Source organism: Danio rerio, chromosome 8, assembly GCF_049306965.1.
Source record: "Danio rerio strain Tuebingen ecotype United States chromosome 8, GRCz12tu, whole genome shotgun sequence".
NCBI classification, from domain to species: domain Eukaryota; kingdom Metazoa; phylum Chordata; class Actinopteri; order Cypriniformes; family Danionidae; genus Danio; species Danio rerio.
In genome coordinates, this window is record NC_133183.1 from 38,486,326 (window position 1) to 38,502,119 (window position 15,794).

Genomic DNA, 15,794 nt, shown 5'->3' on the forward strand with positions numbered 1-15,794 from the left:
TTAGCATGTTTATCAGGGTAGAAGACATGCAGTGAGTGGATAATTCCATATGTGCAATATGTACATTTAAATCTCTCCATTTTGCTGTAATGGCTGTGCTGTGTTTGACTGGCAATAGCTTTTAGATTATAACCCGCGACCCACTTATTAATATGCAGCCTTTTTTGATTACATGGGGCCAGTTGCACCAGCAGTGTGTAAGTTAAAATGAAGCCTAGTTGTGACTTAAAGGGACACTAATTTACAATGTACGCACTACTAAATATTTCTGTGTTGCAGCATTTCACTCAGTTTAAACCTAACGCTGTGTTCCAACTAAAAATTTACCGCAGCCTCCCCCCATGTATAATGGTAGAAAAGAGATGACGGTGAGATTAGTTTACATCGAGGAGCTTGCGATGATCTCCCTCTATTCACAGCCTTATTTTCTTCCTAAATCTCGCATTTCTTTCGGTTTGTGAATGAAGAGTTTAATTTTGTTTCAAGAAATGTTTTGTGTTAACATACATTTCTTTATGACTGGGTTTTTTCTCCCTGCTATTTTTTCTTTAACGTGTAGAATATTTAAAAAATCAAGTTTTATGTTTTGATAACTTTGTGTAATTTGTGTGCATTCACAGCAAATTTTCAAAGAACAGTTATATGTAGATGCATTAGTTGCAGAATTCTAAATCAGTTTAACGATTGAAACACTTTTTATTTGATATTAGGTGATTTAATGCAACTATGTATGGCTTTACGGAGAGCTTATGACCTTACTAACTACGGTTTGCCTTAAGAGCATGTGGTGCAACCGAAGTAAAAACAACTTTAGTTATAAACATGCCAGTAGTTATTATTATTATTATTACTACTACTTCTATTATTATTAGGCAATTTTCTGAAGCAACCCCTGTAACCAATTTAGTGCTTTTGGGTTGTTGTTGTTTTTGGTTAAAGCGCAATGCCCCATTAACACCTCAGACAGGCTGCTTCATTAATAGCCAAACATTTTGTTTGAGATGAGGGCAGGGGTATATCTTGAGTATATTTCACAAGCAAGGTTGACACAAAATCCCCGGTTATATACCTTTTACCTATAGGCCAACTTCTGGTAATGTAGGCTTATATAGGCTGTTTCTATTCACAGCAACTTATGGACTGAACTACGTGTTAATTAAAATTTCTATATTAGGCTCGTAGCAATTGATATTGGGAGTCATGGAATATTGTTTGCATTTATTTTGCATATTGTTTGCAATATCCTACTTTAATAATAATAATAATAATTAATATTATATTAAAAAGTTTTTTCTATTTCTAAATAAATAGCCTACTGTAAATTAGGCCTACAACCATTAATGATTTATATATGAAATTAGAAATGAAATTCTTAATAATATTTGTAAAGGAAACAAATATAGGTCTTATATGTGCCGTTATATATATTTCAATTAATATGGAATATAAGTGCATGTTTTCACCAAAACTATGATAGATTTTTTTTTTAAATGTGTGATTGTGTAAAACAATATACTTTGCAAATAAAATAATGTTTTTTTTTTTTCTCTCTCTCTAAAGAAATTGTTACCACCTCGTTTAGAGCATCATTATGGGCATTTTACGTTATAACTAATGTGGGTCAAACAATAGATCTGTGACAGAGAAACTACAGGTTTTGGGACACACTCGTCACTACATCGTTCTTTTCCCAAACGACACATTGTACTATGATATTTCTGCCGCGAGTTACGTTGTTGTTTGGGAAACCCAGCCCTGGTGCAGAGCCAGAGGAAGAAGCGTGCTGCGCTTGTGGAGCAGATAAGAAGCAAGAGAAACTTCTAGACCAGGGGAGAGTTTCCCAAACAACGACATATATCTGAATGAAGGGGTAATCTACTGTATTTTAGCCTAATTATTATTTCTAATGTTTACACACTGTGAAATAGGCTAATCCAATCTTAAAAAAACACACACACTAAATCATTTTTTGTGAATTGTTTTTATTCCGAGCTAAATAACATTTTAGAAAATGTTGCATATCAAGCTGTTGGTATCTCCTCGCGGTTGAAATTGGCTGTTATGCGAAAAAAAACAAAAACAAATATTAGCTCGCAGGCTAGTTGCTTTTTAGATTTAATTTAAGCCTATATTCAGCTGACAGCGCACACTCAGCCGCGATACAGAGAGAAAAAGTAAATAATAGATTCTTTAATGTAAACGACTAAGAAAAACTTCGGCTATATACTCGGGAGAGGACGTAATGAGATCTAGACTGGCTGTAAAATATATACACCAATAGTAATAGTTAATCAACGCATTTTATTTTAAAAAAATCTACTCATTTTAATATTGCGATTTTTACATTTTTTAGAGAATGTCTGTTTTTATTAACTTTTCTGTCATTTATTTCAAATTTGTCATTATTTTATTAATTTGATGATGTTAATATTTTACATAGGCTATTTTATATACACATCTAAAATCATTCAAATTAAGGTTGTGACGATGAGGAAATTTCCCCACCGGTTAATCGACATGTGACAACACCGGTAATACCGGTATCATAGTGGGGGTCGGGGTTTCCTCTTTTCTTTCTGCTTTTAAATAGCTTATAAATGCATATAATACTTTCACTTTCAGTTTTGCGGGAATTGCCAATTCGGCGTAAATTGTTTGAATGGACGAATGTGATGAATGTTAGAATGTTTTTAAAACGAATAAGAAAATAAAATAGCAAGATAAGTAATTAAATTGCACAAAGTTTAAATAAGATTAAACGAATGAACAAGAAACAAATATAAAAGAAAAGCTTTCAAAATTACATTACAAAAATGACAGGTTGACACAGTCTTTAAAAAAAAATAAAAAATAAAACATTGTAAATTGGCATTTATTAACAGTGAGGTTTACTTGTTCTTTGCGAGGAATCCTGGCCAATATGTTGACCATCTCTGGCTTAAGATGGGATCTTGTGGGGCTTACTATGTTCCCCATCGTGCTGAACACACCCTCAGATGAGCAGCTTGTTGCACGTAAAGATACTTTTTGGTTACATTTGCTAACAGGGGGAACATGTTTGGTTGTCTTTTGTTGTCCTACCTGACTTCAATAGAGTGGAGGAACTATGACGTCAATTTGTATGCAAAAACCCGGAAGCGAGTTAGCATTTTAGCACTTCCGGTTCCCTCGTCCCAAAGTCAATGGGTTTTTTGAATGGGGTTTCAGTAAAATCGCTCAAATAAGGTCCGTGGCTAACACCAACTCAATATACTTTCACGTTTTGTTCTACGACATAAAACACATCAGTTACAGCACACTCTTCAACTTTTAAATCGATTATGCTTCTTTAAAAAGACGGTTGCTATCAAGTTGCTAAATGAGACTACAGGCTGCGTCGGGGGCATTATACGTCATCGAGCTGATCTGGTCTGGAGCGCAGCTCGCTTGGGCGTTTGGATTAGTCTGTGATTTAAGTATTTTCAGAATAGTATTTTATAGTTTGTTGTATTATTCTAATTGAGAATTCAGATTGTGTGTAGATAATTCCTTCACATGTAAAGGCTGTCGAGACAGATTCATTTGTTGATCATTCATTTTAATTAAACGATAATATGAAGATACTGCTCAGTTTCTTTCCTGCTCTCAGTAATGCAAACGTGTGAATAAATGTGTAAAAATACATGCATGTTAACTGTCATTTTAACGTGATCAAGTGATTTCTCGTCTTTTTTTCTTCATCAACACATTTAACTCTGTCATAACTGCAATATTTACACTCCTCCATAAAACGTATAGCAGATGTGACTGTATTGGGCTGTTTTTCGCTGTACTTCGTGACACAAAAGGAATATTGAATGTTATTCTGTGTCCATGATGATGAAACCTGCAGGCATTTGATAGACTTGTTCCTCCTCACGCCGTCGTCTGTTAAGGTAAGCGGGCTGTGTGCACGCGAGCGATACACTTATTTAAATATGTCTCATAATAATACTATATAGGCACATTTATACACATTTTTTAAACTTTTAGAACAACCGCAAAGCAAAACATGTATTTCCCACGTAAAAACGATCCAAAAGGCACAAAGGTCTATGTGTGTTTGCGTATTTATTAGTTTATAATATATAGCGTGGATTACAATATAATATACTGAGAGATTAACTCTTTGTCATGGACGTTATTTCTAAAAATAAGCTTGATAAGTCGTCTGTAGTAGGGTGGGGCTGACGTCACTGACGAGCGCCCCGAGGGCGCTGTAGTCCGTTTATAGCCTTATGTTAGCTTTTTAAGTCTTGCGTTTGCATTTAAGATCCAAAAGTGCTCAATGTTATATTTTCGTGTGACAATTATCCGGCTGAACAAAACGTGTAAGTGTAATGAACAGTGTTTGAACACAGAGCGTATTATTCGCAATCTTCGAAAACCCTATGGGAAAATCCTATAGGGATTTTCACGAGGGAACCAGTTTTATGCTAGCAGCCGATTAGCCTACAAAGTGACGTCATAGTTCCTAGTTCCTCCACTCTATTTCTTAATGTATTATTTAGCCTATTGCATTATATATTAATAGCTTAGTCCTTATGAACAATCCGTTTATAAAATAGCCTTATTAACGAATTTATAGGCTAGTGAAGAATAAACCGAATATGAAATATGATCCTTGCATAATGATCACAACTAAACAAGCTAGCACTCATTTTATATATAAACTTTAAATAAAAAAGAAAGAAATGTTAAGAAATTAAACATTGTGTAAAAAATCTAAAGACAGGCTAAATAAAAGTAATTTTATTTAACAGGCTAAAAAAATAATCAACATGTAAATGTATAAATATTTCGATAAGTATTGTTATGGAATATTTATAACTATATGATCTTGCTTTTTTTTGTTATATCCATACAAGCTTTGAGCTCTCTTACAAGCACAGTTGACAGGCGCAGGTGTCTTATGTCACTGTCAGTGGCGGATTACACACAGCATACCCTGGCAAGATGTTTTATTTGTTGCCGATTGGCGTGTTGTTCCTTTTTTAAAACACCTTTTGTTTTTAAAATCCCTCAAGGTAATGTTGTCTATCGAGTTATATAGTCTCCCTCGGAGATATTGTAGTTCAGTAACATGCTTCGCAGCATATAACCGTGAAGCTTAAATAGGCTGAGCATATTTTTATTAATTTTAAGACACATTAATACAAACTAGCCACCCTTTGATTTTTTTTCGTTTACGTATATTTTTATCAATCGAAAAATGCAATGAATAGTTTAATTTGGTTTTCATTTTATTAGAATTAATATAATTAATAGGCTACACAACTCCTATTGGCTCGAATTGCGTTTTGACAGATAAGGCGTGACTTTCTGGCTCAAAGATATTTGTGCCTGTTAATTTCAGCGCTGTATTTTGAAAGATTTCGCAAAGGCTTCAGCTGTTCTACCTGTCAGCTGGTACCAGCCTCAGTTTTGCGACTTGACCTGTGTGGCGTTTCGATGTCTGAATGATAGCGAGAGAGAGATGAGATCAGACCTCAGATTCGATGTGTTGCCGCACTTCACAGTTACTTTATAGCAATTTTTAATATTGGCTCACCTAAATTAACTTTTCATTTATTAAAAGCCGAAATATTTCCAGACAGATGAAGCAACTTTCGGTTTTTAAAGACAGCGGCCTCAGTGATAAAAGACGCGCGCACACAGGTTACATTCTTGTAGGCATATTCATCTTTTATTTTTTTACATGAAATGCATAAAGTGCAAAAAAGAAGAGCTGAACTTCGGAAAAAGTGCTCACTTCAGTTGCCGTGATGATTGCTTTGTTTCTCTGCAGTTGGCTTGTCGATGGCGCGGCATTGCTACATCATTCTTGTTTTAATAAAAATAAGATATTTATTATTAAACACTGTGAGATGATGGTCGCGTGATTTTTAAAATGAGAGTATGCCTTGCATATTTATTCTCACGTGATAAATGAAATATGACGCATTACTATGTTCAGATTTTAATTATAAAGCATGCTCTGGCCTTAAGTAAATTATTACGAATTCTATTTTCCATTTAATTAAAATAAATATTTAATAAAAAAATAAATAAATAAAACGAATACTTAGAAAAAACAAATGTGAGGACGGTGTCACGGTAAAAACGTGATGTCACCGGTGTTGCGTCTTAAAACCGGTATCACCGTCAACACCGTCTATCGTGGCAAGCCTAATTTGCTTTTTTAACTTGTGAGAGAAAAGCGAATTTTACCTGTCAGTGGCTGCACATTGCTCCTAAATAGCATAAAGCATTTCTTTCTTTTGTAACATTCTTTTTTTTTTTTTTTACTTTAACCCATTAAAAGAAAAAGTGTCATAATAAATACAATTATTATTAAAAATGCAATTAAGTTTTGTCTGTCGCATAGTTAACTATGTGATGTGGGTAAATGGTGTTTCAATGCTGCAAGTCCTATATTTCAAACCTGCGGGAAGCACTGTAATTGATCGTTTTTTTTTCCCAATAAGGTGGTGTAATAAATACATTACAATTTTTAATTAAAAGTTATTCACATTAAATAATAATAATAAAAAACATTGGTTTAAAGAATGTTAAAAACGCAGGATTATGTTTTAAATAACTCCAAATCGAGGCATTCATTTTAGGCCTCTACAAACTACAAAACGTCAATGCAAATTAATGCAATACTATATGTAAAAACAAACTATTATATACTATAGTGGCCTATAAAAAATGGTCAATATTGCCTTATTTCTCGTCTCGCTCAGCACATGTGCATTGAATCGCAAGTGACAGATACAGAGGAAATTAATAAAAATAATATAGGCTAGATTTAAAATAATATAGCCCACCTAGCAGTTTTCTTTAAAATTATAATAGGCCTGTATATAAAAATGGACTGAAAATTCTTGTAGGCCTTTTGTGATGTTCAGTTATAAAAATGCTTATCTGTACATTTGTAAAACTGTCCTGTTTAGGCTATACTGCTTCTGCTTTTGAAAAGGAAAAAAATAGTCTGGGCTATACTTTGAATTAATCAAAAACAGTTATAGGTTCAGTTTGAAATTTAACTTGATAAACAGTTAATAATGGCACCTGATGTTCAAAGAAACATCAATGGGGCGTCGATTAGGGATGTTCGGTTCTGGGTTTTTTGGATGAGACTCTTAACTCCTAATTTTGGAGTCGGTGGAATACATATGCATTCACTTAAAATAGTGCAAGGATTAAATATGCTGTCTCATATCGCACTTTACACAATGCTACTACGTCAATTCCAACATTGTGTTGTTCTCTGGTCAGATAAAACCAGCAGTAAATCATTTCCAGCCAAAATAAAATAGTTATCAACCTAAACTTTTTTACAGCATATTTTAATTGTCTAGTTTAACTAGTTTAGTTTAACTTAGAAAATTACAATGCAATCTTGGAGACATAAAGTTAAAACATAATTTTAATATCAAAATGTTTAATGGAAAGATGAGTGGCAGTTCATTAACAAATAATCCCAACTGAGCCCAAACAATGTTAAAAACTATATAGAATAGTCTAATTATTTAGTATAGTCTAAGTATCTAAATACTTTACAGAGAGAATAAAATAATCTGTGGTTGTTCATTTCTTTGTTTATTGATCGGTTGAAGTGTCAAAAAATAAAGTAGCTAGCTTCTTCATTTGATTTAATGACCAATTAAATATTAAACCACATACATGAAATATTTAACTTAAATAATTCATTCATAAACAAACCTAAAATAATAAATAAAAGCAGTGTGACAGAGCAGTATATGCTTTAAGGCACAGTCTCTCTTATAAATGTGGTTTTCTTTAAAGTGTACTTTTAAATAGCTCATTAGTTTACTCTTGAATATTACTGTTTGTTTGTGCAATTTGTTAATTATTGTAATTTAATAAAGGTGTGTTAATGAGACGGCGGAAGAAAAGGAGTGACTCAGACCTAGTTTTTGAACATTTTACCTTGACTATATTTTTATTTAAAAATCCTCTTTTGGAAGTTTTTGCGTTCCCTCGCAGATGTTTTGCGTTCTCGCAAAACTGTTTTTCCACAAACACTTCCTGTTCACTTCATACATGTCAACCCTCCTGTTTTACCAGGATTCTCCCAAGCCTTCCGTTTTTGCTGTGATTCTCCCATATTTCTCTTTCTTTCCATTAAAGCTGTGGGTCGATCATCGCTCTTCATATGCAACCTGTGAATTAGCGAATGCATGTATACGGATGTGCTAGGTATGATAAACTGATCCCAGATCAGCTTCTATACACACCATTTAAAGCGACACCTCTGTTATCAAACAAGTGATGAGCAGCAAATGAATCTCTCATTTTCTTTTATTTCATATCAGAGGTGTCAATTTAAGAATGCACAGATCTATAATGAAAGTATTCCATTACTTAAGTAACTGTTTGTGCTCATTTAAGAGAAAATGAGTTGTGTTTAAAATAAAACACACAGGACGAACATGTTTACATATTGTTAAGTATATTTGTCTGTTTAAACACAGATCTGAATCCTGCACTTTAGCTCCTCTTTAAATGGCATGTACAGAAGTTGATCTGGGATCAGTTTATCATTCCCTGATTCAGAGGTTGCATATGAAGGGCGATGATCAACCCACAGCTTTTAATGGAAAGAAAGTAAATGCAGACATTTTTATATTTGTTTCAGAATGCTTTCAAAAATAAAAATATATGAGAAATATGGGAAAATACTTAACAATAGTATGATAGAGGGATAGAATGGTAAAATACAGGAGGGTTGACAGGTATGAAGTGAACAGGAAGTGTGGATAACGCAAAACATCTTTGTGAGGGAACAAAAACTTAAAAATATATATATATATATATATATTCCTATCACTGTTTTTTTTTCTACCATCCTTTTTTTTTCTCCCACTCAGTTTTTTTTTCTTCCACCCAATTTTTTTCTTCACCATCACGTCCCTTCCGAGTCTCCGTACTAATGCCTTAAAATGTAACTTAATAAATTTTTTTTAATGACATTTGATTGTAACATTTAACTTTTTCCTAACACTGATTTTGGTTGGTTAAGGTTTTGTGAAGCGTGATTCAGTAATGCTGATTTTACTATATTTATTTACCGGTTATAGAATAGTCTAACCGTGGATTAGCTTGCATGTATGGGCATAGTTTGACGTCTTTACCTAAAACTTTAAACCTTTATAGGCCTATTATAGGCCCATATAAGGATAATAAAATTTGATATAAAGCACTCGTTTGGCAATGAACCATGATCTGTCTGCGTTGATAAATGGTATAAAATCAATAATAGCAAAACTGCATATCATTATTACTATAAAAAAGTATATTACTGCCTTGAGTCAGTAACTTAGGCAGTAATGCAAAGTAATAATTAATGTGAATAAATAGCCTAAATGAAAGGAACAAGAGGGACCAAAATTAGTCATGGGATTAAAATGCCTCCTCAGTTATGATATCCTGGCGCCGGGCCTGCTACCCTCGCAAGTATATTATAAACATACGGGAAGTAGGGCTATGCAATTAATCGAAAATTCGATTTTGATTATGGCTTCAAACGAATATGCAAATCATTAATCGAGATAAAACGATTGTTGCATCATATATCGTCCTCTTTTCAGTTGTACACATTTGTTGCTCTGCAAAGCTCAGTTTCACGTGAATATTACTAAAAGCATGCATTGTAATTTTGCAGCACGGCATGTGCATCATTCATTGATGTACATTCGAATCATTCATGTTTTAAAAGCATGAATGAGACCGCATGGTGTGTGTATGCGGCACACACATATTCGCACACTGTGTGCTCAGAGCAAAGCACACACATCTAAAGTTATCTTAATGTGAGCATTTTAATGGTCAAATAGGTATCAAAACGCGATGTTCAGTGATTATTCATATTAACTCTCATTTAAGTAATAAACAAACTAGTTGAGAATCAAAAGACATGTGAAAGAGAAACCATAAATCAGAACCGTACTGCTCTTAAAGTGAAAGTGCGTGATATTCCTGCTGCCGACTGTTTTTACCATTAATCAAACAACAAAAGAAGACAATCCCTCACTGTTCTTGTCTGAAGGACTTTAGTAGCTATAATCAAAGTTTTTTTTTTTTTTACAGTGAAGATGCTTAAAGCACAGTTTGTTTCATATTTTTATTCTATTGTACATATTTCCCTTTCCTTTGCAGGGAGGAAAATAAATGAATACAGTTGAAATCTAAATTATTAGCCCTACTTTCCCCCCCAATTTCTGATTAATGGAAAGAAGATTTTTTTTAACCCATTTCTAAACATAATAGTTTTAATAACTAATTTTTTATAACTGATTTCATTCATCTTTGTTATGATGACAGCACATATTTTACTAGATATTTTTCAAAATACAAGCATTCAGATTAAAGTACGATTCAAAGGCTTAATTAGGATAATTGGGCAAGTCATTGTATACCAGTTATTTCTTCTGCTGACCATCAAAAACTATTTTGCTTAAGGGAGCTATTAATATTGACCATAAAATAGATTTCAAAATATTTAAACCTGCTTTTATTTTAGCTGAAATAAAACAAATAAGACTTCCTCCAAAGGAAAAAATATTATAGGAAATACTGTGAAAAATTCCTGAATCTGTTAAACATCATTTGGGAAATATTTATAAAAAATAATAATAATAATTTCACAGGAGCCCTAATAATTTTGACTTGAACTGATAATCATTTTGAATAATTGTGATTAAAATAATGACCAAAAAAATCGTGATTATGATTTTTCCCATAATAGAGCAGCCCTAGCGGGAAGCACTGTAATTGATAAAAAAATAAGGTGTGTATTAAGGACATTTCAGTATTTATTAAGTGTTGTCCACAATAAATAATAATCATATTAATAAAAACACTGATTTAAAAAGTATTTTGTGACACCTACATCTATCATTACAAACACAGGTTTGTTTTAAAATAATAACTCTGTACCAAAGCGTTTATTTTAGGCCTGTATAAACTATAAAACATCTCTGCAAATTAATGCAATGCAATATAAAAAACAAAATTCAATATTTTGTCAATATTGCCTTGTCTCTCAGCGCACAGGCACACGCACTGAACTTCAAGTAACAGACAGAAAAAATAATTTAAAATAATGTAGCACACCTTGCAGCTTTCTTTAAAATTATGATAGGCCTGTATATAAAAATAGCGCCAGACCGTTTCTCAGTATTTCGCTGGTAATGTTTTTAAATAAATAATTAGGCCTACTTAAATATTAATTTGCTATTAATGTACAGTAATTGAGACAAAATAACATAATAGTAAAATATAAATATAATAAAAGTAAAATAAGAGTAATAATAAGAAAAAAATAAGATTTTTAATAGGTAAAAGTAAGAGTAAAATATAATCAACAAAATGTAAATTAAAACTGTGAATTAATAGGTAAATAAAAAGCTTATTTATTGACCATCTTAGTCCTGTCACTTTAAAATAACAAACACTGTTTATCACTCTACGACGCAATAGTTTTTATTCATAACAATTTGCTTTTGTATGTTATTATTAGCAGTAATAATTATTATATCCATATTTATATTTGTTTTATTAAAAAAAAGCTTAGATTTGCCCACCTGCAGGTTTTAGACCATATGCGGGCAACATGTTTTTTAGGATATAACTCAGGTTTATGACAACACTTAGTTATTATTGTTCATTTATTCATTTGCTGAAAATTAGAACTGCATTTAGAAATAGTTTTGAAACAAATACTTGCGCTTAACAAACGCAACTAATTATTATTATTAGGCTAACTGATGTCTGTGCGTAAAGATTTTCCTATCCACCAAGAGCGAAAGTGAAAGTAGATCATTTATCTCTCATTCTCGCGCGGTAGATGCTCTGTTTAACAGTTTTCTGTTAAAAATAACTGTTAACTGTTTGCTTGTGAAATGCTCAGTTTTTCCACTTAAACTTACTTTACGTCATGTAAATAGCAAATGCGCTTATGGCACGATGCAAGGCTATTAAAGGGAATGGGAGATGAGACTCTGATTGGTTTATTCTCAAAATACACCTATAACTCATTAAGAAAATAAACTCAACCCTTTAGATCATGCTTAAAATTTGCTTAAAATAAAAAAGGCCTAAAATGCACATTATTTTTAAAGTAATTTTAGTTACTTAGTTTCTTCCTGCATTGTTATTGACAGAAATTCTTAACATCACCACCATCACTGTCTGGCTTCCTGGATTTCTGTCAAGATTCACCTGTTATTTCCTGAAGGGAAAAAGTGAGAGAGACATTATTATTCACTTATTTAAATTATTTAATTATTTTAATTATTATTAGTTTATTTTCTTAATAAATTAAAACGTGCACTCATTGACTTCCATGTTATTATTTTTCCTACTATTGGACTTTTCTACTTTACAAGTTTATTTTTTCTGTTAAACGAAAAACAAGGTATTTTGATGGAAGAAGAAAACCTGCAATCATTGACTTCCAAAATAAAAACACCAAAAATATGGAAGTCAATGAGTACAGGTTTTCATCTTCCATCTTCTTTTGTGTTTAACAGAAAAAATAAACCCATAAAGGGTGTGCAAATGATGACACATTTGTCATTTTTGGGTATGAGCCAGTCACAGAGTTGTTTTCTACAGAGGTTTGTTAATTCTTGACAAAAGAATTAACAAACCTCTGTAAAAAACAACTCTGTGTTGGTCAAAGCGACTGGCTCATGGAGGTACTGAAACAGAAAAGCAAAGATAAAGAAAATTCAACATTCGTTTACTTACTTTTAAAGTCTCGCATAACAAACCATGCCCTCATAAACCATGAAGAAACACATCTTATAATAGTCTACTGCTAGCACCATGTAAACCTACACATACTGTGTCCTCATAAACCATGAAGAAACACAGATTGAAGGAAGTGAAGGATGAGCAAATGATGACAAAATTGTCATTTTTGGGTGAACTATCCTTTTAAGGAGTGTCAAAATAGCATTACAAAAGAATTAACAAACCTCTGTAGAAGACAGCTCTGTTTGTGTTTGTCAAAGTGACTGACTTATAGAGGTGCTGAAAGAGAGAAGTAAAGAAAGATGAAGAAAACATGAAATTCACTTACTGAAAGCTTTAAGTCTTGCAAAACCAATCATGTCCTCATAAACCATGAAGAAACACACACGTTATAAAATAACAGTCTACTGGTAACATTGTAAGCCTACACATACTGTGTCCTCATGAACCATGAAGAAACACACAGATTTAATAAAACAATAGTCTACTGCTAAGTCACATCCAATAGACATACTTGGTCCTCATAAACCATGAATAAACACACAGGACTGCTAACCTGCATTTAGCAGAAATAGGAAACTGTTACTTTAGCACTTAAAAGGATGGTTCATCCAAAAATGAAAATGTACTTGCTATTAATATACCCCAAAGCATTCGAACCCTTTAAGGGTTTATTTCTTCTGATAAACAACAAAAACAAGATATTTTGATGGAAGAAGAAAACCTGCAATCATTGACTTTCATAATAGAAAACACAAAAAATATGAAAGTCAATGGTTACAGGTTTCCATCTTCTTTTGTGTTTAACAGAAAAATAAACCCATAAAGATTTAAAACAAGTAAAGGGTGAGCAAATGATGACACAATTGTCGTTTTTGGGTGTACTCCTTTACTCTGCCCTCATAAACCATGAAGAAACATGTTATAATAGTCTACTGCTAGCACTATGTAAACCATTGTAAACCTACACATACTGTGTCCTCATATACCATGAAGAAACACACAGATTTAATAAAACAACAACCTACTGCTAAGTCACATCCAATAGACATACTTAGTTCTCATAAACCATGACTAAACATACAGGACTGCTAACCTGCATTTAGTAAAAATAGGAAACTGTCAATTTTGCACTTAAAGTGATGGTTCACCCAAAAATTAACATTTACTTACTATTAATTTACCCTCAAGTGTTCCAAACTTTTATGGGTTTATTTCTTCTGTTAAACACAAAAGATACTTTGAAAACTGATGAAAACCTGTAACCATTGACTTTCATATTATTGGTATTTTCTATTATGGAAATCTATGGTTACAGGTTTCCATCTTTTTTTTTAAAAGTATTTTCTTTTGTCTTTAACAGAAGAATTAAACCCATAAGGTTTAGAACAAGTAAAGGATGAGCAAATGATGAAACAATTGTCATTTTTGGGTAAACTATCCCTTTAACGACTGTCAAAATAGCTTGACAAAAAATTAACAAACCTCTGTAGAAGTGTTGTGATGAGTCAGAAGGCATTGAATCCATTTGCAAGCTTTATTAAGAGCACACATACAAACAAACACAAAGGGGCAATCCAGGAGACAGAACGTGGGACAGGCAAAAGTTCAAAGGCAGGCAGATATCTTACTGGTCAGAATAACAGGCTGGAGATCAGGGGCAGGCAGATGTCTTTCGTAATCGTAGAACAAGCACAGGGTCAGAAACACAGATCAGTCCGAAGCAGGGAGTATGGAACGCTCAGAAATGACAGCCAGGCAAATCAAGACTTCACAACGAACCGGAGCGTGAGTGTGGTATATATACACGAGAGCTGATGAGTTGCACCTGGACCGTAATCAGTGCCAGGTAGCAGGGCTATGGGATTTTGAGTCCGTGAGTCGAATCAGAATTCTGGCGATGGTTCCCTCTGGTGGTGCACAAGAGGGTTGGCATCGCCCTCATTTACAACAGAACCCCCCTCCTGCGAGCGGCTCCTGAAGCGAGAAGGCACCTGACGCCGGGGTCTACCGCGCTGTCGGGGGGCTGGTTTCTCTGGGAACCTTTGATGAAACTCTTCCGTGAGAGTTGGGTCTAGAATATCTCTAGCATTCACCTAGGACCGTTCCTCTGGACCGTACCCTTCCCAGTCCACCAGATATTGGAGGGCGCCACCCCGACGTCGAGAGTCCAGCACTTCTCGAACGAGGTAAACTTCCTCGCCCTCGATCATGACAGGTGGAGGGGTCCTGGTTTCCGATTCCTCCTCAACCGCCTCCTCTCGTGGACCACCAGCGGGTTTGAGTAATGACATGTGGAAAGTAGGAGAAATACGATAATGATTAGGCAAGGCTAAGCGAAAAGACACTGGAGTAATCTGGCGTACAATTTTGAATGGCCCTACATACCTGGGACTGAGTTTGCGGCAGGGCAATCTCAGACGAAGGTCTCGTGTCGACAACCACACCCACTGCCCCGGTTGATACGTGGGTCCCTGGCGTCGGTGACGGTTCGCCTGAATCTCTCTCCTCCTGACTGCCCTCATGAGATGTCTGTGAGCCTGGTTCCAGACATCCTCACTCCGCTGCAGCCAATCCGTGACAGCAGGTAACTCAGTGGGTTCTCCGGACCATGGAAACAGGGGTGGTTGGTAGCCAAGAATACATTTGAATGGCGTAATACCCGTGGCTGGCTTTATTAATGAATTTTGTGCATATTCTGCCCACATCAGATAGCGACTCCAGTCGTGCTGTTGCTGATGACAGTAGGAACGTAGAAATCGAATGACTTCTTGATTCATACGTTCAGTTTGGCCGTTGGATTGAGGATGGTACCCTGAGGTGAGACTAACATTAATATTTAGATTTTTACAGAGAGCGGACCATACCCGGGAAGTGAATTGGGATCCCCTGTCTGAGACGATATCGTCAGGTAAGCCAAACATTCGAAATACATGATTGCACAGGGCTTCTGCGGTTTCAAAGGCAGAGGGCAATTTGGGCAACGGTATTAGGCGACAAGCCTTGGA

At 34.3% G+C, this 15,794-nt stretch overlaps 1 long non-coding RNA gene across 5 annotated transcripts in view; it reads right to left on the minus strand.

The window, feature by feature from the left end:
* Nucleotides 1-15,794, minus strand: part of LOC141375765 (uncharacterized) — a 44,377-nt gene that overhangs the window by 3,858 nt on the left and 24,725 nt on the right. For 3 of the 5 annotated variants that reach the window (XR_012384520.1, XR_012384519.1, XR_012384518.1), the window contains exons 12-13: nt 13,011-13,065; nt 12,163-12,259 (exon numbers count right to left, since the gene is read on the minus strand). This is a non-coding gene — a long non-coding RNA (uncharacterized lncRNA). The remainder of the gene's footprint in view (nt 1-12,162; nt 12,260-13,010; nt 13,066-15,794) is intronic. The other 2 variants (XR_012384521.1, XR_012384522.1) reach the window with 1 other exon arrangement.